Here is a 25,534-nt window from a genome sequence, read left to right on the forward strand (position 1 = left end):
CACTAGAGACCCAAGATCCTTATCTCTTTCTCTTCTGCTATCTTTAGTGGATTCGATTCTGAAGGGCAGCTCATGGTCCAAGATGGCAGCTCAAGCTTCAGCCATCACATCCATATGCTAGGCAGAAATAAGGAGAGGGCAATAATGGTACCTCTGTTATCTAAGTCAGCCTCTTTTAAGGAGACGTCCTGGAAGTCCCACCCTACAGCTTCCATTCACATCTCACTGGTCACCTCTAGCTCCAAGAGAGTTGGACAATGTAATATTTTCAGCTGAACACATTACAGCCCATAACAAACTCAGAATTTTGTCAGTAAGGAAGAAGAGGAGAATAAATATTATATAGGCAACCTGCAGTCTCTGCCACACTTAATAAGCTCTGTAAGGGACCTTGTGGGTCATGTTCTCTGTACCCAGAGCCTAGCACAGTGAATGAAAACTTGCATGAATAAACTGCATTTTAGGAAAATTATGAGGTCTCTGATTCCTCATGAAGGAGTCTCCTCATTGAACTCTATTTCCAGAATTTCCACCCACTGGTCCTTGTTCCCCTCTGAAGTCACCTTGAGCAAGTTTGCCTTTTTCTTACATGGCAAAACCTTCAGATATCTGGAGACAGATATCTTCTCATGTCCTGTCTTCTTGTGCCAGACCTTTGCTTCTCCAGGACCATGACCTCCATCTTCTCAGCCATTTCTTACAAGACATGACTCCTGGAATCACCCTTTCAATTTAGTTTTATGGCAGATATTTTGTCCCAGTCTGAAGGCAGGAATGAATGAACCCACTTCAACCATGGGCAGGGCCTAATTTCAGGTGTTGTCTGGGCTCCAAAATGATGAAAATAAGACTTTACAAATTGTATTATTAAGTTCTCCTGCAATTAAACCTCTTACAAAATAAAATAGTGCCCGTTTAACTGTGGGGGATACATTCCAAGTTCCCCAGTAGATGCCTGAGATGGCAGATAGTACCGAGCCCTGTGTTTACTATGTTTTTCCTGTGCACACATACCTACGATAAAGTTTAATTTGTAAATTAGGTACAGTAAGAGATTAACAACAATAGCTAATAATAAAAAGGAACAATTATAGCAACATACTGTAACAAAAATTACTGTAGATCTTAGCAACCTGAGCATATGATTCTTTTTCTTTCCTTATTAAGTGGAGAGCTTTCACCTTTTCACTTAAAGGAAGCACTTTATGGCTTCTCTTTGGTGTATCCAAATTTCCAGCATCACTCCTCTTGTGCTTTGGGGCCATTATTAAGTAAGATAAGGGTGACTTGAACACAAGCACTGCGATACTGCAACAGTTGATCTGATAACGGAGATGGCTACTAAGTGACTACTGAGGCGGTGGGTGGTGGTGGCACATATAGCGTGGACATTTTGGCAAAGGGATGATTCACATCCAGGGCGGGTTGGCATGGGATTTCATCACAATGCTGCAATTTAAAACAAATTGTTTATTTCTGGAATTTTCCATTTAACATTTGTTAACCATAGTTGATCATGGGTAACTGAAACAATGGAAAGCAAAACTGCAGATAAGGGAGGACTATTGTAGATGGGGAAACAAGAGAGACACATGAAAAGTAAAACAGCCCAAAAGCTGCCACTTGATATTCACAAATTATTACCTCCCCTGTGTTTTGTACATCAACAGCCCCTGGCAGAGTGGAGGTTTGCCTTTTGGTTGAAGCCCAGGCTCTGCTTCCCTGCTTCCCTAGGGAGTTGGACATCCAGGTCCTGTGCTTCTATTTCTCTTCCCAAAGTTGGATCTCTCCGATTGAAATACTATTCACACACCTGTACTATGGGGCTCGCACTCTCTACCCTGCAGAGTCAGTGGGAGCTTTTCCAGAAGATGCAGCCTCCAGCCCAAGGCCTCACATTTGCCTGCTCTCCCATTAAGCACTCCACTCACCCTTGGGTCCAGCCTATCTTTCTGCATCTGGATCCCCTGAGTACCTCTGCCTTCACATATTTTATGAATATATACACCCACTCATGCAACCACCACATAGATCAAGATATAGACTATTGATAGGTGCCTAGAAGGACCCTTTGTACCTCCTTCCAGTCGATATCTACCCTCAACACCAACCACTATTCGGGTTTGTTTTGCCGGTGTTTGAACTTCAGAGAGTGGAGTTGTCCTGTACGTACTCTTTTGTGTCTGGCTTCTTCCCTTCACCATTATGTCAGAGTGATTCATCCACGTTTGTGCAGCATGTTTTGTCCTTTTCCACTGTTGTATCCATTGTGATGGAGGATTCCAATGTCATTTCAATTTGAGTCCAATGTGTGGCCAAGATTGAGAACCACGGCTCTAGAGTCAGAAAAAACAGGGTTGAAATCCTACCTTCAAAACTACTTGACTTGAAAATGTTCCTGAAATGTCCACCATCAGGTGGCCTTTGGGATCCACTAGTCATTTGGCCTCCCTCAGTTACCACAGGACTCACTTGGCATCAGATTAACTCACAAGGGTCCAAGGTAAGAAACAGCATGCCAGAAGGACAGCATCTGGTCCTTCTGTTCTGCAGGAATTCTTGTAGGAGTTCAGTGATTACTCTTCTCTGGCCCCCGGGTGACAGCTCAGGTACAGGGAGACAAGATCACATCAGTGAATGTGATGACAACTTTAGTTTAGAAATGCCCTGTCACAAAGAGGAATCAATACGTTACATCTCATAGGCATAGTTTGCAGGTTCCCTGTGAGAGATGAGCCTAGTTACAAGAGTCACTGTGCTCAGGGAGGCCCAAAGCCATGGCTTCCCACCAGGGGCTTACACATCCCAGCCCAGGTGCACTTTACCCATCAGGGGTTATTTTTACCATAAGCAATGCTGCCTAATACCTAGCTGACGCTGCACCTTTATATTAGACTACCGGGGGACAAGGCTGTAAAGTTAACCAAATTTGTCCTCAGAGAAGGAGAAAGGGAAAACTCTTTATTCACACTCCCTCAGCTGACGCACCGACCTTTACAGAGTAGTTAACCAAGAGGATTAGGCCTGAAAACGTCCCTGTTCCTTGAGTCAAAAACAATATTTGGTAAATGAAGATGCTTGATAAATGTTTTTCAATGAGCAAATTAATGACAAATAGTAACATTAAAAGGTTGCATTAACTAAAACAAAAGAAAACTGCTGGGAGCCGTGGCTACATCATTTGATCGGCTGTTTGACAGGGTCCAGCCGATTAACGCCGAGGGGTGCAGGGCCGCCCCTTGGTGAAGAATAACCGGCCAGCCCCTCACACAGTTCTGAAACCTGTGCTGCTTCTATTTGCCCTTCATTCCTCTTCCTATCTTAACCTCGTTTTCACTCCTTTGGGTGGCTGCTTGGGAGGCACTACCTCCCGGGAAAATTAGATATAGTAAGAGAATGTGACCACCTGCAGGTAACTTTCAAGATATTTTTCAGTTAATTAATGGAGGAGCACACAGTCCCATGTGAGACAATCAGAAAGGAATCCTGCCCAGATAAGATGTCGAATTAGGTTTATGGCCTCTATCTGGTTAATGTTTCCTTCTCCCTCCAGTTCTTTGTCTAAATATACATACGCATCGTCCTTCTAAGTTTGTTGGTTAATTGGTTGATCAAGAAGTATCTATATATTATTCTTGACCTTCTGCTTTCTGTTAAAATGTTATAGAGGTTTTCTCCTAAAAGCAATAAATAATAAATAATTGGTGAGTAGAAGGGCCGAGGGGTGCAAGAATGCCCCTCGGTGAAGGATGGCCGGCCAACACCCCCGATATTTTCTGAATTATATGCATGCTTTCTATCAAGGTTATGTGTATACTTATTTCTCTTTTTTATTCTTGAAGATATATAGTTTAGTTTAGCTTTTCAGCCCTTTACTTTACTAACAATATGATACTTTCTCCGGCAGTGTACTTAAGGGACCGTTAGCTCTACAATCTAAAAGACAAAGGAATGCTTCCACCCCCTAAAGGGCGCGAAAAAGTAAAGATGTTTAACTGCCCGCTGAGAATGCAGATAGCCCTGGGGATAAGACACCCTGGAGTCACCTTTTGTTCCCATTAACCATCTACACTAATGACGTAAAATATTGAGGGAGGCAGGGATGGCTCCACCAGGATGTAACCAGACAGACTGCTGTCCTGTCCGGAGGCCTGGACCTTCTCTCTTTGATTTAACTTTACCGTGAATTACAACAGATGCCTAGGTACCTATCTCCTTTAGCTTAGAGACAACAAACACTAGTTAATTGCGGAGAAGACGATCATTAACCTTATGCTCTATAGAATGGAATGCTAATAAATATTCTTGTGCTCGTTTCTTACTTCCTTATCTCTCTGAGAATATTTGTAAAACTATTTCTGTACTAATCCTGAAAAATATATAAACGACACTTGTGCACAGTAAAGTCGGACTTGCTAACACCAACCCAAGTCTCACATCCCCTTTATTTTCCCCCTCCCTCATCGCGCCGACGCCGTCCATCCCTCAGGAACCTGGACTCCGCCGGGGCGGGACCCCGGCAGAAAACCACTTGATTACTCTATTACCTTGGACAAGTCAATTTCTCGAAATCCCTGACGCCTCTTTTGTAAAATGGGAATAATGATAATTCACATCTCATTGGGATTGTTGTAAGGATTAAATGAGGTAATGTAGGTAAAAGATATTACAAAAAGCCGTACATAAACTCTATTATTATAGATGGAGAGAGGAGGCTTAGAGAGAGAAAAGGATTTGCACCAGGTCACATATGGTGGCAGAGCTGTCCAGGTCTCTTGAGTCCCAGCCCAGTGGCTGTCCCCAGTACCATGTGACCTCTTCACACAAGTTGTCTTACCCAGTTAATGGTTAGGAAATCAGAAATTTCAGACCAATCAAGATTTTCGTCCAGGAGAGAAAACTATTGCGAAGGTCCACGTTGCACTATAGACCCCTCACCCGTCCTTCACAGGACACAGTCCATTCAGGTGCACTTCTCCTAGTAGTAAGGGTGAGATCAAAGTTTTCCTCAAGGGCATAAGAAAAAGTGAAACACACATTCTCAGCTTGCTGCTGATTGGCAAATGGAGGGCAAACAGAACCTCTGAGCATTTATTCTTGAAGACTCTGGTTCTGCAGGAAGGGGAATGTGAAAAGCAACATGATCAGAATGTAATGAAAGAACGAATCTCCATCGGAGTCAGATACCATTGTTTAAAAAAATAGTGCCATGGGCACAAGTCACAAAACCAGAGGCTTCCCCCAGTGTTCTTTGACTCCATCTTTTTAAGCTGTTAAAAACACCCTTAAAATAAACCCACCACCTGGGAGGACAAGAAAAGGGTTACTGTTCTTTCCACCACCACCTGCAGGGCTCGCTCTGCTTTAGGCCTCCTTGAGCCACACTCCCCCGACTCCAGCCTGTTCTTCACAACATGTCAGGGTGGGGTTGCTTATAGTCTCTCTCGCCAACTTAGCAAAATTCAGTTACAATTAAAATTTGGAGTGAACTGAGGAGAGACTACAGAGATAGTAGTTTGCTTCACAATGCATTTTATTCTCGTATTTTCACTTTTGCTAATAATAGTTTCTGACATTGTGCTGGGCCTATTTGTGTTTATCAGTGTGAGTTTGGATTGGGTCAGTTTGTGAGTAGGGTCAGGGCTCAGCCTACATCTAGGATGAGAGTTCACTCTGCTACTGGGATCATGGCTTAGACTGTGGTTGGGCTCAGGGTTCACCTTGTAGCTGTGATTAGGGCTCAGTCTGTGGTGGGCTATGAGTATGGTCTGTGACTAGGGTAGAGACCTGTCTGTGATTGGCATTAGGGCCTATGCTGTGATGGAATCAATCTCAGCCTGTAACAGAGATTTGTTCATGGTGAGCACTAGGATTCCATCGGGGCCTCAGGAGAGGGCTGTATTCCAGGAAAGAAGGGCAGGAAGCATTGGTCAGGAGTCCTACATCCTAAGAGTCCTTTGAGTGGCTGTCAGGCCAGAGGACTGAGCAGATGGGAAACTAGAGATCAAAGTGGTGGGGCTCAAGACAGAGTTGGTAACCCCCATCAAAATGGCTTAAATTACAAGGACTGGCAATATCAAGCATGAGTGAGGATGTGGAGCACCTGGAACTTTCTTCTATTGCGGGTAGGAGTATAAATTGTACATCGACACTGGACAACTGCTTGGCAGTCTATATAAAGCTAAGTATATGTATACCCTACAGTTCAGCATTTCTGCTCCTGGAATAAACAAACAATGGCTACACACAGCACAGGTGAATCCCATGAAACAGTGTTAAGAAAAGAACCCAGACACCAAAGAGTAGATACTTTATGATTCCACTTATGTGAAGTTTGAAAACAGGCAAAATTCATCTATGATGATAGAAGTCAGAGTAATGGTTACATTTACAGGGTGCTATGGCCTGGAGGGGGCATGAAGGAGCCTTCTCGAAAAATGGTATACCCTACATTTTGATCTGGATGGTGGTTACACACGTGAACGTATATAAAAATTCATTGAGATGAACACAATATTTGTACACTTCACCACGTGTAAGTTATATCTCAATGAGAAAAAAGAAAGTAGGTGAAAAAATATAGAAGCATGGTTGGCTAAAGACTGGTTGGGGAGTTAATTCCACAGTCGTGACTTTTCTGCCGTGACAGTTGTGATGTTTGGCCATGGCTTGTTGAGCCTGGTTCGGGGGGGGTGGATGACTAGGAGTCAGGAGTCCTGAGTCTGGATCTCAGCCCTCTGCTTAGCATGTAATCCAGTGGGAAGCACTAGTGTGTTGTGATCAGTGAAGAGGCGAGTTACAAATTATTCATTGGTGATTATAAATCACTGAAGCTTTTAATAATTTTCTCTTAATCCATTTGAATTCATAATACACGCATTTGGTTAAAAACAAATTAAATCTTATGCAAGAGTATACAGTCCATTTTCCCCCATCCCTGACTCCAAACACCAGTCCACCAGTCTCCCTCTTGAGAGGCAACCACTGTCATCAGCTTCCTAAATATCCTTCCAGAGATAGTCTGTACATATTCATGAAGGACTTCCCTGAAGAAAATCAGAGCAGACTCAAGGTATGCCTATAATAGTGTTGCTTGCGTACTGAACGCTTTCTTTTATTTTCAGAATGGAACTTTTCATTATAAAAATAATACATGCTTATTTAAAAATTGCATAAAGTAAAAGTGAAAGTTCCCTCCACCCACTCTACCACCGCTCGCTCCTCAGTTCCAGAGTTAACCACGGTTAAGTCTCCTCTGTGGCCTCTCTGACGACTTCATACCTGTGTAAACACACACAGAATACTACTATAAATAGCCAATTTGCAATCTGATTTTTTTCATAACAATACATCAGAGATATCATTCCACATCAATTACGTATAGCTCTAAACACCCTTCTTAATGGCTGCTTAGCATCAAATACTCTTCAGTGGGAGAGAAAGGGATGAAGATATGGCAGGAGTTCCACACGGGAGTGTGTCCCCTGAAAGCGTCATCTATCATATGCATCTCAGAAGAAAAAAATGTTGAAAATAGCTGATTTAACCCATCTGGGTCTCAGTTTCTAATCTGCAAAATGGAGGTAATCATGAGAGCCCTGACTCCCTCCCAAGATTACGTAGATCACCTCACAAGGACACACAGAGAGGAGGAGAGCAGGTGACAGAGTACTTAGCAAACAGGTGCTGCGCAAACGTGAGACACTGTTGTTCCTGGAGGGGAGAAGGGCGGCAGTAGTTCCAGGGTCTGGGGTCTAACAACCGGCACTAATCATAACTGCTTTTCCTGCCCTTCCTGGCTGAATGAGCTGTCCCTCTTTGCATAATAATTGTGAGCATTTGTTGAGTTCTTCCTTTGCCAGGCATTCTTCTAAGATATGTATAAACAAACCTGCATTGAATCCCTCTGACAACCCCATGAGACAGGCACTCTTACTATCCCCATTTGACTGCTGAGGCAACTGAGGCAGACATCGTCGGCACGCGGTGGTCTTCCTTCTGAACTACACCAAACTCTGAGCTGTTCACATTGGAGGCTTTTGCCATGCTTCAGCTCCAGGGTTGGCCTGTTACTTAAACTGATGGTTGGGGTGTATGCATTAGAGAAAGAAGTGGCTCATCCTACTGGTACCAAAAAATAAAGAGCAACCGATGACAAAACCCCTGAGTCTCACAGGTAGTCACACTGCTCTGAGACCCTTCGTGACCCTCCTCTGCCAACTAAAAGCCTAGCTCCTCAGCCTGGTGGTCCAGGCCTTCCTTAGTCTGATCAAATAACCTTTACTGGCCTTTGTGTTATACCACAGGAACTTCTAAAACCATTTTCTCCATCATTTCATACCTGTCTGGGAGCCTGTCATGGTTTGAATTGTGTCCCCTGAAAAAAAGAGTTCTGTTGAAGTCCTAACACCAGATCCTTCAGAGTGTGACATTGCTTGGAAGTAGAGTGGGTACAGATGTAATCAGTTGTGATGAACTCACACTGGAGTAGGGTGGGCCCGGACTCCTATGACTGGTGTCCTTATGGGAAGATGGCCACAGGAAGAGACCCACAGGGAAAGCACCATGTGACCATGAAGGTAGAGACTGCAGTTACGCAGCTGCAAGCCAACGAAGGCCAACGATTGCCATAAGCCCTCAGGAGCCAGGAAGAGGAAGGAAGGATTCCCCTACGGGTTTGGAGGAAGTGTGGTCCTGCCGACACCTTGATTTGGGACCTCTCCTCTCCAGAACTGTGAGACAACACATTTCTGTTATTTTAAGCCACCCAGTTTGTAGTGCTTTGTTACCACAGCCCCAGGACACTAATACGGAGCCTCAGTCATTTAACTCCAGCTCTGCACACCTAGCCCAAGATGCATCAGGCCTTCCTCCCCCATCCCGTTCCTGTTCTCTTAGCTGGCCCAAGCATCCTAGGCAGTTTGCTTGTACAACACTCAAACAGTCACACCCATGACACGCCCAGCAGACAGCACACCAGCAGTCTGTTTACTTCTCCACACGCCCTGTGCTGGGTGGCCAGGTCCCCTGCCCCTGCCTCTTCCCAGCTCAGGGCCAGCCCGGCCCCTCTGAGGAGACAGTAGAGTGAAGCCCCCTTCTGGGTTGCCTAGGCTACAGTGCCATCTGAGTGCCCTTGAGCCAAGCAGCTGTGGCTGCAGGGAAGGGAAAGACCAAGGGAAGGGGGAGGAAAGGAGGGGGGTAGGGGAAAGACCCAAGGAGAGTCCTTAAAAGTGGCTTTAGGGGCCAGCCCTAGAGGCATAGTGGTTAAGTTTGCACACTCTGCTTCAGCAGCCTGGGGTTTGCAGGTTTGGAACCCTGGGCACGGACCTATGTGCTGCTCATCAAGCCATGCTGTGGTGATGTCCCACATACAAAAAATAGAGGAAGATTGTCACAGATGTTAGCTTAGCGACAATCTTCCTCAGGTGGAAAAGAGGAAAATTGGCAACAGATGTTAGCTCAGGGGCAGTCTTCCTTACCCAAGGGGAAAAAAAAAGTGGTTCTAGTACAAAACCAGAAGGTGCAGTTAAAACTGCAGCCTCACCATAACAAGCATTATAAAGCAACATCGCCATCTTGCCACCACATGGAATCCCATATGAAGCCAACATGGTGGTGAGCACAGCTGAGAGATGGAGGAAGACTGGGAGCTGATGACATCGTTGGAGCCCCCAAATTGAGCCGTGCCAGATCCACTCCAGAATTTGGGTTATAGAAGCCAATAAATTCTATGTTTCTTAAAGTGGTTTATGTTACTTCCAATTCAAAATATTCAATAAAAGATACATTAGAAACTCTTTTAACTGATTAATCAGATTAACCAATGTGTTCCATTCTGTATGTAAAATATACTACCAATTTATGCCTCTGTATACTGAACACTCACAGTTAATAGGCTGCTTTCGCTGGTACTTTGTCCCCAAACATGTTTATGTCAGTTGTATTTATCACTGCAATTATATTTTTAATTAAACATTAAGTAAACTGCAGAAACACAAGTACAAAAGGAAAGATAGTTCCTGGCTCTATGAAAACTAAGTTAAATGCTTTCAAAAGACTTGATTAAAAAAATTGCTTTTGGGATAGATATGTACGCATACATAGTTAAAATGCAACAATAAAAACAGGGATGGGTTTTACACTCAGCTTTGGAAGGGTCTTTAGGTTCTTTTTATCCTCTGAAGAAGCCAGTGCTGGAGACAGTGGATGATGCATACTGGGTGAGAAGGAGACTATTAATTGTCTCATAAGAAGGCTTGCAGCTTCCACCTGGGACATCTCGAACGTCTGCTCTGGGGAAGCTGGGCACCAGGTAAGATGTTTGTCTATCCCAAGACTACCACGCTGCTACGAAGCCCAACCTAGCCACACTGTGAGAGAGAGTCACCCTGCTAACCCCCAGCTATTCCAGCCATCTCAGCTTAGGTTCCAGAAAGCGAGGGAGGAAGCCATCTTGGATCTCTAGCCCAATGGAGCTTTCAGATGCCTCCAGCCCTAGCCACCATCTGACTGCAACCTTATAAGAGATTCTGAGTGGGAACCACCCACCTGAGCTCAGTCTACCCACAGAACCATGAGAAATAATAAGAAATTATTGTTTTCAGCCACTTAATATTAATTTTTTAATATTAATAATTTAATAATTAATATTAATTTAGCTTGGTTTGTTGTGCAGCAATGAATAACCAGTCTTTTGTGGATGAAAGAAGAGAGTTACAAGAAAAGGGAGGTGGCCCCTAATGTCAAATATCATAAAGAGATCATGGAGGGTGAGAAAAGGCCACTGTACTTAGCAATTGCAAAGTCACCATTGTCCCTCCAGCACTGCAGTTTTAATAGAATGGTGGCAGCAGAAGGCACATTGGAAGTGTTCTTGGGGCAAGTGAGTGGTAGGAAATAGATACAATGGTAGACTGGTATTTTCTCTTCCTTTCTTTTTTAATAGTTTAACATTTGCTGATGAACCTTGCCTGAATCAATTATGTTATTGGAGATTGCAAAATGGTGACTTCCTAATTCTATCAGTCTTTCTATGTTAATTAGCTGACATTCTTCTGTAAAGAAGAGTTTTCACTCATCAATTGGAGATGAACCTAATTTCTTCCTAAAATGGCAGGTTAAATGCTTCGTTCTTTCTAATCACTAATTTCCTGACAAAGGAGTTAATGTCACAGTATTTCCATTGGTAGCAAATAAGTTTTTTTCCTCCCTTTCTTCTCCCTTTCTCTCTTCAAGCATCATTATGGACTCATGTATCACATTTGTTCAATGTGTTACAATCAATTATAGGCTAAATTACTCTTTAAAAAAGGAACAGAGGATAGGGCTAAGGGTGTGATCATAAAAGGGTGTGATCATAAAATTCCTGGAAGAATATAGTGGTTAAAGAAACACACACATACACCCCCTTATCAGTAACAAAAAATTAAAATTAAAACTATATAGAAGAGAAAAAAACTATAAAATATGCAGTTCTCCTACTGGATATATAACCCAGAGAAATTGTCACATAGGTCCCATAAATTGTGTGTATAAAGATATTCACAGCACCTTTGTTTTTGGTTGTGGGAAGTTGGAGACAATTTGGGTGTCCCTGATTGAAGAAGTCCTTAGGTAAAATGTGGCGGAGTACTAAGCAGTAGTTCAAAGCAATGGGCCAGATCTTAAAAACATGTTGCTGCATGGAAGAAAAAAAAGAAAAAATATATAATTCTAATTATATAAGAAAAAAAATATGTATTTAAAATAGTAATACACATTTAAAATAAACACAAACAAAAGGATATACACTACAGACACTGGAATGATTTCTTATGGTGGGAAACAGGAATGAAATTGGAAAATATGGATAAAAGAGAGTAGTAAATAAATAAAGAAAATCAATCCAGAGGCTTTGCAAGTGAGGAATAGGATGAAGTTAATCCCCCATATTTAAGTAGAAATGAAGAAATGATTAAATAAATAAATTGCTACAATTTTTATGGAAAGTAAAACATTTAAAAACATTGACCTGGCAATTCTAATTTTAGGAATCTAGCCTAAGGAAATAGAAACTCATTAGTGTTACAACAGTGAGAAAAAAGGTCAGTGTGTGTTCTTTTGCCCTTGCCCACACCCCATAATATACATCCCCAGGTGTTTCAGGGAGACCCGAGAGGTGTTTCACAGGTGTTTATGATGTGCTTGAGAACAAGTGTAGTCATGAGGTATTGGTGGTTAAATTCATCACCTCCTGCTCCAGCCCCCTCCATTTGGCATTGCAATTTCCACTGCCTTTGATTGTCATTGAGTTCTACCTCATCTGAAGTCCTTCAGTTGCTAAGGCTGCAGAATATTCTTCTGTGGTGTAGCTGAGACTATCTTGCTCTTGCTTTAGTTTTACATACTATTAGAAGTCTAGTAGGGGGCCAGCCCAATGGCATAATGGTTAAATTTGTGCACTCTGCTTTGGTGGCCGGAGGTTTGTGGGTTCAGATCTACATACCACTCATCAAGCCATGCTGTGGCCACATCCCACATACAAAACAGAGGGAGATTGGCACAGATGTTAGCCTAGGGACAGTCTTCCTCATAAAAAAAAAGTCTATTGTTGTGTAACAATTTTTCAGGAAATAACTCTTTCAATAATTTCTTACAATCTCTCTCCTCTGTCTATCCGCCCCCCCCCCCAAATTTGCAAACCAAGCTGGAAGACAAATGAAAGAAATAGATATGCTGGGTTTGAAAGTGAAATGGGAAATGCAAATCACAACCACAATGAGATATCACTTTACACCCATTAGGAAGGCTAATATACAAGAAAAAAGGAAAATAACAAGTTTTGATAAGAATGTGGAGAATTGGAACACCCTTGTATTGCTGGTAGGAATGTCAAATGGCACAGCCACTATGGAAAACAGTTTGTGGTTACTCAAAAAGTTAAGCATAGGAGGGGAGTGATATCAGCATCATGGTAGAGTGAGGACTGCTGGTGATCTTTCCCCTCCATGATACAATGCAAAGGACAATCATAAACCAACAGAGGACATACACACAACACAAAAGACATCTGAGAGACCCACACAGCCATGCAATGGAGGATGGAGAGGCTGCAGCCCCCCTGGGACGAGGTGGAACAGAGTAAGAGAAAACTTCACTCCCTTCCCAAAAAACTGCGATCCAGGACTGCATGTGGCCTCCAAGAGGGAAGGAAGGGGTGGGAACACCCGTTTGCAGGAACATCGAAGATCCCCAAGGTCCCTTGCAGCCTAGGGGAAAGCCCCCTACTGAGGTGAAATCTATTATGGGGGTGCCTTCACCAGTCAACATCCCAGGAGAGCAGAGTAAGCCTGTGAGAGCACAGAAGAAAGACCCTTCCCCCCAACCCGCCCAGCGCAGGCTCCAGCACCTGGGATCCCAGCAGAATGGAGACAGCTCAGAATATGCAGCTCTTGACCCCCACTCAGTGGCAACAGGTAGTAATACCAGGTGATCAATAATACCAGGATGTGGAAGAACAGAGTGACGCCCTCTAGCAGTATCAAAAATTATATTAAATTGGGGCTGGCCCGGTGGCATAGCAGCTAAGTTTGCGCACTGCGCTTTGGCAGCCTGGGGTTCACAAGTTTGGATCCCAGGCATGGACCTATGCACAGCTTATCAAGCCATGCTGTGGCAGGCATCTCACATATAAAGTAGAGGAAGATGGGCACAGATGTTAGCTCAGGGCCAATCTTCCTCAGCAAAAAGAGGAGGATTGGCAGCGGATGTTAGCTCAGGGCTAATCTTCCTCAAAAAAAAAAAAAAAAGGAAAAAAATTATATTAAAACTTCAGACCAGAGAGAAAAATGACAAGTACCCAGAAATCAGTCCTGAAGACACAGAAATATGTAATCTAAATGACAGAAGAATTCAAAATAGCTATCATAAAAAAACTCAACAAGTTAAAAGAGAATGTAGAGAAACAATTCAACAAGCTCAGGAGCTACTTCACAAAAGAGATTGAAAGTATAAAGAGGAGCCAATCAGAAATATTAGAGATCAAAGACACAATGGGTGAGATAAAACAAATTATGGATTTCCTGAATGCTTGAGTGGATATCATAGAGGAGCAAATCAGCATAATCGAGGATAGACACATTGCAATGCTCCAGATAGAGGAGGAGAGAAAACTAAGACTAAGAAGAAATGAAGAAAATCTCTGAGAAAATAGCTGACTCAGTTAGGAAATGTAACATAAGAATTATAGGTAGCTCAGAGGCAGAAGAGATGGAGAATGGAGTAGAAAGCTTGTTCAAAGAAATAATAGCAGAGAACTTCCAAAACCTGGGGAAAGAGATGGAAATCCATGTGAAAGGGACTCTCAGATCTCCTAAATAAGTCAATGTAAAAAGACCCACTACAAGCCATATAGTAGTGAAACTGGCAAAAATGAATGATAAAGAAAAAATACTAAGGGCAGCAAGGCAGAAAAAAATAACCTATAAAGGAACCCCTATCAGGCTTTTAGCAGATTCCTCTGCAGAAACCTTACAGGCCAGGAGAGACTAGAATGACATATTCAAATCTTTGAAGGTCAAAAACTTTCAGCCAAGAATACTCTATCCAGCGAAAATATCTTTCAGATATAGTGGAGAAATAAAAGCTTTCCCAGATAAACAAAAGCTAGGGGAGTTTGTAGCCACGAGGCCTCCATACAAGAAATCCTCAAGAAGGCACTCATACCTGGAAAAAAAAAAAGGAGAAAGGGGTTACAAAGCATGGAGTAAGGAGATACATAGGTAGACAAAAACAGAAAATTGTAGTTATATATCAGAAGAGGTTAGTGAATATTGAAGTATAACATTAAAGATAAAGGGAAGGAGGGGCCAGCTCAGTGGCACAGCAGTTAAGTGCACATGTTCCACTTTGGCAGCCCAGGGTTCGCTGGTTTGGATCCTGGGTGCAGACATGGCACCACTTGACAAGCCATGCTGTGGTAGGCATACCACATATAAAGTAGAGGAAGGTGGGCACGGATGTGAACTCAGGGCCAGTCTTCCTCAGCAAAAAGAGGAGGATTGGCAGATGTTAGCTCAGGCTAATCTTCCTCAAAAAAAAAAAAAAAAGATAAAGGAAAACATGAAAAACAAAGATAATATTGTCATTTTAACCTCAACTCACAACACAAGATGGAATAACATGTGACAAAAACAACATAGGAGGAGAAGAATAAAGGGACTGAATTGGTTTAGTCTAAGGAAATAAGAGGCCGTCAGAAAATGGACTATCTTATACATGAGATTTTGCATACAAACCTCATTGTAACCACTAAACAAAAAAGCAGAACAGAGACACAAATAATAAATAAGGAGATAACAAAGAAACACAACATAAAAAACTACATAACTCACTTGGTAGACCGAAACACACAGGATGAGAAACCAAGGAAATGCAAGAGAACTGGAAAATGAGTGATAAAATGGCAACATTAAGCCCTCATATATCAATAATCACCCTAAATGTAAATGGATTGAATTCTGCAACAAAAAGACACAGAATGGCCAGATCAAGATTAAAGAGCAAGACCCAACAATATGCTGCCTTCAGGAAACACATCTCAGTTCCAATGACAAACACAGGCTCAGAGTGAAGGGGTGGAAGACAATACTCCAAACTAATGGCAAACAAAAAGAAGCAAGTGTCACAATACTTACATCAGACAAAGTAGACTTCAAGATAAGACAGATAAAGAGAAACAGAGAAAGGCAGTACATAGTGATCAAAGGGACACTCCACCAAGAAGACATAACACTTATAAATATCTATGCACCCAACACAGGAGCACCAAAGTTAATAAAACAACTATTAACAAACCTAAAAGGAGATATTAATAATAACACAATAATAGTAGGGGACCTCAATACTCCACTCACATCAATGGATAGATCACCCAGACAGAAAATCAACAAGGAAACAGCGGAATTAAATGAAAAGCTAGACCAGTTGGACTTAACTAGACATATATGGAATACTCCATTCAAAAACAGCAGAATACACATTATTCTCATGTGTGCACAGAACATTCTCAAGGATAGACTATATATTGGGAAACAAGGCAAGCCTCGAAAAATTTAAGAAGATTGAAATAATAACAATTACCTTTCCAATCACAATGCTATGAAGCTAGAAATTAATTACAAGAAAAAAACTGAGAAAGGGACAAGAATGTGGAGACTAAACAACACGCTATTGAATAACCAATGGATCATTGAAGAAATTAAAGGAGAAACTAAAAAACATCTGGAGGGGCCAGCCCCGTGGTGCAGAGGTTAAGTTCGTACATTCTGCTTCAGTGGCCCAGGGTTCACCGGTTTGGATCCCGGGTGTGGACACGGCACTGCTGGGCAAGCCATGCTGTGGTAGGCGTCCCACATATAAAGTAGAGGAAGATGGGTGCGGATGTTAGCTCAGAGCCAGTCTTCCTCAGCAAAAAGAGGAGGATTGATAGCAGATGTTAGCTCGGGGCTAATCTTCCTCAAAAAAAAATCTAGAGACAAATGGAAATGAAAACATACCACACCAACTCATATGGGATGCAGCAAAAGGCTACTAAGATGGAAATTCATTGCAATACAGGCTTACCTTAACAAACAAGAAAAATCCCAAATAAGCAGTCTCAAACTACACCTAACTGTATTAGAAAAAGAAGAACAAAGCCCAAAGTCAGCAGAAGGAGAGAAATAATAAAAGTCAGAGCAGAAATGAATGCAATTGAAACAAGAAAGGCAGTAGAAAGGATCAATGAAACAAAGAGCTGGTTCTTTGAGAAGATAAATAAAATTGACAAACCCCTAGCCAGACTTACAAAGAAAAAAGAGAGAAAGCTCAGATAAATAAAATTATAAATGAAAGAGGAGAAATTATAATGGATACCACAGAAATACAAAGGATTATAAGAGAATACTATGAAAAGCTATATGCCAACAAAATGAACAATCTAGAAGAAATGCATAAATTATTAGACTCTTACAACCTCCCAAAACTAAATCAATAAGAAATAGATAATCTGAATAGACCAATCACAAGTAAAGAGATTGAAACAGTAACCAAAAGTGTCCCCAAAAATAAAAGCTCAGGACCAGATGGCTTCCCTGGGGAATTCTACCAAATTTGTAAAGAGGATTTAAAACCTATCCTTCTCAAGCTATTCCAAAAAACTGGAGAAGACAGAATGCTTCCTAACACATTCTACGAGGCCAACATCACTCTGATACCAAAGCCTGACAAGGACAACACAGAAAAGGAAAATTACAGGCCAACATCACTGATGAACATAGATGTAAAAATCCTCAACAAAATATTGGCAACAATATTTCAAAATACATCAAAACATCAAACAATACATCAAAAAGATCATACATCATGATCAAATGGGATTTCTACCAGGGACACAGGGATGGTTCAACATCCACAAATCAATCAATGTGATACACCACATTAACAAAATGAGGAATAAAAACCACATGATCATCTCAATAGACAAAGAGAAAGCATTTGACAAGATCCAACAGCCACTTACAATAAAAACTCTTAACAAAATGAGAATAGAAGGAAATTACCTCAACATAATAAAGGCCTAAAATGACAAACCCACAGCCAACATCAAACTAAATGGGGAAAAACTGAACACCAACCCTCTGAGAACAGGAACAAGACAAGGGTGCCCACTCTCACCACTCTTATTCAACATAGTACTGGAGGTTTTGACCAGAGCAATTAGGCAAGAAAAAGGAATAAAAGGAATCCAAATAGGGAGGGAAGAAGTGAAACTCTTGCTGTTTGCAGACAACATCATCTTATATACAGAAAACTCTAAAGAATCCATTCAGAAAACTATGAGAAATAATTTACAACTACAATAAGCTTGCAGGGTACAAAATCAACTTACAAAAATTAGTTGCATTTCTATACTCTAATAATGAACTTACAGACAGAGAACTCAAGAATACAATTCCATTTACAATTGCAACAAAAAGAATAAAATATCAGGGAATAAATTTAACCAAGGAAATGAAGGATTTACACAGTGAAAACTGTAAGACATTATTGAAGGAAATAGATGATGACATAAAGAAATGGAAAGAGATTCCATGCACATGGATCGGGGGAATAAAGATAGTTAAAATGTCCATACTACCCAAAACAATCTAAAGATTCAATGCAATCCCAATCAGAAACCCAATGGTATTCTTCATGGAAATATAACAAAGAATTCTAAAATTCATATGGGGCAACCAAGGACCCTGAATCGCCAAAGCAAGCCTGAGAAAAAAGAACAAAGCTGGAGGCGTTACAATCCCTGACTTCAAAAAGTACCACATAGCCATAGTAATCAAAACAGCATCGCACGGGTACAAAAACAGATTCACAGATCAATGGAAAAGAACTGAAAGCCCAGAAATAAAACTGTAGATCTGTGGACAGTTAATCTTCAACAAAGGTGCCAAGAACATACAATGGAGAAAAGATAGTCTCTTCAATAAACAGTCTTGGGAAATCTCGACAACCACTTGCAAAAGAACAAAAGTAGACCATTATCTCATGCCATACACAAAAATAAACTAAAAATGGATCAAAGACTTGAACACAAGTCCTGCAATCATAAAACTCCTGGAAGATAATGTTGGTAGTACACTCTTTGACATCGAACTTAAAAGGATCTTTTCGAATACCACGTCTTCTCAGACAAGGGAAACAAAAGGAAAAATAAACAAGTGGGAGTTCATCAGACTAAAGAGCTTCTTCAAGGCAAAAGAAACTAAGATCAAAACAAAGAGACAACCCACCAACTTCCCTCTTACAATCGCTTTTAATGTATCCCATAGATTTTGGCATGTTGTATTTTCCTTTTCCATTTGTCTCCAGGAATTTTTTGATTTTTCCTTTTATTTCTTCATTGATCCAATCGTTCAGTAGCATTTTGTTTAATCTCCACATTTTTGTGGCTTTTCTGGTTTTCTTCCTGTAGTTGATTTCTAGCTTCATACTTTTGTGGTCAGAAAAGATGCATGACATTATCTTGGTCTTCTTAAATTTATTGAGACTTGTTTTGTGGCCTAATATGTAAATAATCCTGGAGAATGTTCTATGTGCATCCGAAAAGAACGTGTATTCTGTGGTTTTTGGATAGAACGTTCTCTATATATCTACTAAGTCTATCTGGTCTAATGTGTCATTTAAGGCCAGTGTTTCCTTATTGATATTCTGATCTATCAATTGGTGTAAGTGGAGTGTTAAAGTCCCCTACTATTATTGTGTTACTGTCTATTTCTTCTTTTATGTTTGTTAATAACTGCTTTATATATTTAGGTGCCCCTATGTTGGGTGCATAGATATTTACAAGTGTTACATCTTCTTGTTGGATTATTCCCTTTATCATTTTGTAGTGCTCATCTTTGTCTCGTTACAGCTTGTTGCAGCTTTTGTTTTAAAGTCTATTTTGTCTGATATAAGTATTGCTACCCCCACTTTCTTTTCTTTGCCATTTGCATGGAATATATTTTTCCATCCTTTCACTTTGAGTTTGTGAGTGTCTTTAGGTCTGAAGTGTGTCTCTTGTATGCAGCATATATATGGGTCTTGTTTTTTTATCCAATCAGCCACCCTATGCTTTTTGATTGGAGTATTTAGTCCATTGACATTTAAAGTAGCTATTGATAAATATGTATTTATTGCCATTCTGTTACTTTTTTTTTTCTGGGTGTTTTAGTAGTTCTTCTCTCTTCCTGTCTTTTTCTCTTGCTCTCTTCCCTTGTGGTTTGATGGCCATCTTTAGTAATATGTTTGATTGCTTTTGTCTTATTTTTTTTGCTTACTTATTATAGGTTTCTGATTTGTGATTACCATGAGGATCTTATATAATCTATGTATATAACAGTCTACATTGAGTTGATAGACTCTTTAGCTTGACCTCTTTCTGAAAGCTCTACTTTTTCACTCCCCTCCTCCCAAATTTTGTTTTTGAAATCATATATAATCTCTTGTTTTGTGTGTGTCTATCCATTACCCTCTTATCATTGAAATAGGTAATTTTAGTACTTTTGTCTTTTAACCTTCATATTATCTTCACAGGTAGTTGATCTGCTATCTTTACTATATTTTTACCTTTACCAGTGATTTTATTGCCTATTTTTTTGTTTGTTTTTTCCGGATAATTATTTTATCCCTATTTGTGGTAATCACTTTCCCACTTAAATAAGTCCTTTCAGCATTTCTTGTACAACTAGTTTCCTGGTGATAAACTCCTTTAATTTTTGTTTGCTTGGGAAGCTCTTTATCTCTCCTTCCATTCTGAATGACAACCTTGATGGATAGAGTATTCTTGGCTGTAGGTGTTGTCCTTTGAGCACTTTAATATGTCATGTCATTCTCTTCTCACCTGTAGGGTTTTGGCTGAGAAGTCTGCTGATAGCCTTATGGGCTTTCCTTTGTATGTCACTTGTTGCCCTTCTCTTGATGCTTTTAGGAGTCTCTCTTTATCTTTAATTTTGGGCATTTTAATTATAATGTGTCTTGGTGTCAGCCTCTTTGGGCTTATCTTCTTTGGAGCTCTTTGTGTACTTGGATGTCTGCTTCCTTCCTTAGATTAGGAAAATTTTCATCTGTTATTTCTTCAAATAAATTTTCTGCCCCTTTGTCTCTCTCTTCTCTTTCTGGGACACCTAAAATACAAATGTTAGCATGCTTGATATTGTCCCAGAGTTCCCTTAGACTGTTCTCATTCTGTCTAATTCTTTTTTCTTTTTTCTGTTAAGCTTTGGTGATTTGCTCTAGTCTTTCATCTAGCTTGCTGATCCATTCTTCTGTATCCTCTACTCTGCTATGGAGTCCCTCTAGTGAATTTTTCATTTCCAGTATTGTATTCTTCATTTCTCATTGGTTCTTTTTCATATTTTACAGTTCTTTGTTGATGAGCTCACTGTGTACATCCAGTCTTTTCCCAATATCTGTGAGCATCCTTATGATATTTTGTTTGAACTCTTTGTTGGATAGGTCACTTATTTCTGTTTCATTTAGTCCTTTTTCTGGGGTTTTGTCCTGTTCCCTTGCTTGGAATGTATTCCTTTGTCTCCTCATTATGCCTCTTTCTCTATGCTTATTTCTATGTATTAGGTGAGTCAGATATGTCTTCTGAGCTTGGAGAAGTGGCATTATGTAAGAGATGCCTTATGAGGCCCAGCAGTGTGCTTCCCTCTAGTCACCAGTCCAAATGACCAGGAGTAACCCTTTTGTGGGCTACTTGTGTCCTTCTGCTGTGCCAGGGTTGCTCTTAATGCAGGTACCCAGGGAGTCTAGTCTTTCCTTCCCTAGCCAGCTGTTTGTAAATCCACTTTGGGGAGCCTCAGCACGGTTGGCTACAAAGTCTAACAGCACACTCCTGTTGTAGTTTTCCTGTTAATTGGGCGGGTACACAGTGTAGCTGGTTGCTAGGCTCAGGGGCTTACAGTTGCTATAGGGCCTCAGGCCTACAAGGCTGTTGTCAGTTCTCTTAGGAATGCAGCTGAGTGAGGCTGGCACTAGGCATGGGAACACTTAATTGTTTCAGGCTTTGGAAGGTGGAGTTGATCCTTTTTAAAGCTATTTGTGAAGCACAGGTCTTCTGCCGCTGACAAGCCTCACCCCCCACAGGACCACATACACCGTCAACACAGTCCTGGTCTGTGCACACTTCTCAACCCCCTGAAGTGTACCCTGGTGCCTCACTGCAGAGGCCCCCACCTCTCCACCAATGCCCTCAATGGTTCACCTGGTCCTCACACAGGCTCTGCCCCACAGAGTCAGACACACTCACCTGCCTGTAGAGGATCAAGGCATGCAGTCAATGCAGGGGGAAAAGTAGCCTGAATGCTTACTGTTGGGGGGGGGCAGTCCCTAGGGTGAGCTGCCTACCCTGGCTGAACTGGATTAAATCTGGGTCCTAGTGGGTGTGGCAGACCCCTGGGATAACAGGGCAAGGGAAGAACCTCAATGGCATCTGCCGGCCCAGGTCTGTGTCAGCAGCCTGGAGCAGGTCAGAACAACGGCCCCCACCAACGTCTCAGTCTCTAGAGAGGTTCCTCCTCTCACTGAGATGCCCCCAGAGCCCACCAGGTGAGTCTCTTTTCACCAAAGGACTGTCAGCCTTCTCTCTGGTGATTTTAGGTTGCTGAGAACGGTGAGTTTGTACATGGGCCCTTTAAGACCCAGGTCTTTTTGGCTTTCTTGAAATAGCTTTTCTGGGGGTATCCTTGCTGCAGTTAATAGCCAGCAAAGCCAGACAGTAAGATCCTCGTCTCAGTTGTGCTGAGTCTGAAGGATGCTTATAGCAATATCGGGCCCCGCTCTGGACCTCATTCCTCTAGGGAAGGCTGCGTACCTTAGGGTGGCTCCTGCCTGGCCAGCTGAGAAACTCCGCTGCTCCCGAAGGTGGCTTTTTTCCTCTCCAGCAGGAATTTCTGCCTCTCCTGCCTTAGTCAGGACTGTACCTTGTTGTGGGGGTTCTTTTTATTCAGTTTTCAATCCAGGGTAACTTTTCCAAAAACAGCTGTAACCTGGTTGTGTTCGTGGGAGATGAGTTCAGAGTCTGCGTACACCACCATCTTGACAAGATCCTCCAGATTAGTGCCTTTATAAGAAGAGATACCAGAGAGCTTGCTCGCTCTCTCTCCCCACCACGAGAGGTCACAACAAGAAATTGACCATCTACAAGCCAGGAAGAGAGCTCTCACCAGAAAGTGATCATGTTGGCACCTTGATCTTGGACTTCAGGTCTCCAGAACTGTGAGGAAATCAATTTCTGTTGTTTAAGACACCAGCCTATAGTATTTTTTTTATGGCAGCCCAAGTTAAGTCAGTAATTAATGCCACTGAATTTTATACTTGAAAATGATTACAATGATAAAATTGTTATGTGTATTTTACAATTAAAAAAGATAGAAACAGAAAGTGAAATGGGCAATCTGCTACCTTGCCTCTCCTTGTAAATCCCTAGATGCCAGTCTCAGAATGACATTAGAAGCTGTATAGTAGTGACTCTAGTCCAGCTCCCTCAGCCCTCTGCCTTATATGCATGAGGACAGCGAGGTCAGAGAAATGAACTGATCTAACCAGCACCACAGTTCTCCGTTCCTCCTCCCGTATCTCCTGTCTTCAGGAATGGCACTACTGTCACCCAGTTGCCCAAGAAAAAATCTTTGTCATCCTTGATCCTCTCATCTTCCTCAACAGCTAGGTCGTGGTGATTCTACCACCTTAATAGCTTTCTATTCCTACCATCTCTGCCCCAGTTTGTGCCACTTTCATCCCTTGCCAAAGAGCTTTTTAGCCAGCTTTATTGCTTCTCCTCTTGTTCCTCTCCAATCCATTTTCCATGCAGCAGCCAGAGTCTTTCCAAAATCCAATCTGACCATGTCATTCTCTCACTGAACCCTTCAATAGCTCTCTTTAGTTACCTGCTTTAAGTTCAAATGCTTCAACGTAGCATTCGAGACTCTTCATGGTCTTCTGGCCTCCTCTTAACTCTCCACTCGTCACCCAGGCTGCACTCCAGCCCTATTAAACTTGTGGTTTCCTAAACCCATCATGCTCATTTCTCTTCCTGACGATTGCTGGAGGATGGAAATTTCAGAGATGAAGATGACAGCACACATGGACGTGCTCTGTCCTTTCTTTTGCACCCCTTAACTGGCAAGGTGAGGCGGCCCAGGGCACCGCCTGGCCCTCTCGCCTGTTTCTTCTTGGCCTGCAAGGCAGCCTTGGTTACTGGATTAAACAGCTTGCCTACTCCTTTTCTTCTAGGGCTGTTGGGCAAGGCATTTGACCAAATGGGAGTTGTAAGAGCTGCAACTGGGGTTTGGGCTTTGGGGTGAAAGTAGGTCTGACTTGGCTCAAGGCTGCTGAGCCGTGTCAAAGGAGAGAAGAACGCCATAGTTTAGAGGCAGCGTTTCCGGGCATTCTACGGCGGGCGGGCATTGGGACTGAAGCCCCGGGTAGTAATGCCATGTTATCTACCTCCTCTGTGACTGTAAAATCAAGAATGGAATTCAGGCAATACTAGGTCCCTTGGCCAGTTAGAATCTTCACGTCTTCCCAGTCCAGTTTCCCACAACCTGCTCCACCTGGTAAACTGCTGCTCATTCTTCAGTTCCTAACTTCCAAGAGCATATCTCACCATCCTCCGAGGAGGCCGTCGATCCTTTGAAGGCCTGGACTGTGTCTTCATCACTGTGTCCCCAGTGCCTAACATGGCTGATGACCATGTGCGTGAAAGATCACGCCCCTAGTAAGCGTCAGGGTGGAATCGGAAATCTCTGTTGCCAGATTCCTTCACACTTCTCTCTCATGGGACCAGCCCGCCACCGGAGCACTGGGCCTTGTCAACTGGTCGCCGTCTCTGCTCGGTCCCCAGTCGGCGGCTGCATGGGCGGAAAGGCTGAGGATAACCCTTTATGGAAAGGATCGAGTCAGCAGCTCAGCGGCGCCCTCGCCCACATGGCTGCACTTGGCGGCACCCCCAGCACACGGCTGAGCAATTTTGCTCCTCCACGGCTTTGGTACGGGCGTCAGAGAAACAGAGAAAATGGGTTCGGCGACCAGCATCACATCCAAGAGGGGAGGGCGGCCAGGGGGGCCGCGAACCCGCAGACTACTCTCGGGAAAACTGAGCCCAGCTCAGAAGCCGCTCCTCACCTCGCAGCCTCTCCCTCTTCTGAGACGGGCCCGGCGCGGGGCCGGCTTCCTGCCAGTCCTCCAAGGCCAGGGCGTTTAAGCAGGACGGGAAGAGAATCAGAGAAGGGGGCGCGGGGCCAGGGCTGAGCCGGCGGGCCGCGGCTCCTGACCCAGCTCGGGCGGCGCCTCTCCGTCCGCCCGTCTCGGCCTCAGCCGTCCTCTCCGGGCCGGGGCTGACCCATCGCGGAGACGCAGCCTGAGGACGCAGACAGCTTCCTCCTGAGCGTCGGAACGGAGACCGGGAGGCGGCGGCTGCAGCGCGGGCCAGCGGGGGAGCGAGGCCGAGGCGGCGCAGCCGGGCAGCGGGAGGCAGCTCCCGGGCCGAGCCCCGGCGACCCCGCGGGCGCGAACACCGGCGCCCCGGCAGCCGCGAGCGGAGCCCGAGGCGCAGGCGGGCTTGGGTCGCGGGAGGCCTGGCCCCGGAGGCGGACCCGGGGCGGCGCGCCCCCGAGCAGGCCTCTCCAGCCGGCGGCCCTCAGCCTCCCGGCCCGGGCGAGAGGCCGGGCAGAGGCCGCCCCCCGCCGCCACCGCCCCGGAGCCCAGGAGCCCGGCGCCCATTGGCGGCGGCGGAGCGGAGGCCCCGGCCCCGCCCCCGCCCCCTCCGGGAGCCGCCTCCGCCGGCGCCACAGCCGCTGCAGCTTCTGGCCCGGGCCCAGCCAGCGCCCGCCGCGCCAGAGTCGAGGCGCCGCCGGGGCCGCTGCCCGCGGGCCCGCCATGAGCGGAAGCGCTGCCGCCGCGGTCGCCGCCGCCACCGCCTCAGCAGCCGCGGCCGCCGCGCACTTCCATCCCCCGTCGTCGTCTCCTAGGC

The 25,534-nt window shown here is 43.5% G+C and overlaps 1 long non-coding RNA gene across 3 annotated transcripts; it reads right to left on the reverse strand.

Moving 5' to 3' along the window:
• Positions 1 to 6,803: 6,803 nt before the first annotated feature.
• LOC111770650 (uncharacterized) lies at positions 6,804 to 25,238 on the reverse strand. 3 transcript variants are annotated; one of them, XR_002804021.2, is made up of 3 exons: positions 20,399 to 25,238; positions 11,551 to 11,677; positions 6,804 to 7,281 (listed from the first exon to the last, which is right to left on the reverse strand). It is a non-coding gene; the product is annotated as an uncharacterized lncRNA (long non-coding RNA). The 3 variants fall into 3 exon arrangements; XR_002804022.2 differs by having other exon boundaries at positions 18,822 to 25,238; XR_002804020.2 differs by having other exon boundaries at positions 18,807 to 25,238.
• Positions 25,239 to 25,534: the final 296 nt, after the last annotated feature.

The sequence above is a fragment of the Equus caballus genome, chromosome 25 (genome assembly GCF_041296265.1).
Source record: "Equus caballus isolate H_3958 breed thoroughbred chromosome 25, TB-T2T, whole genome shotgun sequence".
Classification (NCBI taxonomy): Eukaryota; Metazoa; Chordata; class Mammalia; order Perissodactyla; family Equidae; genus Equus; species Equus caballus.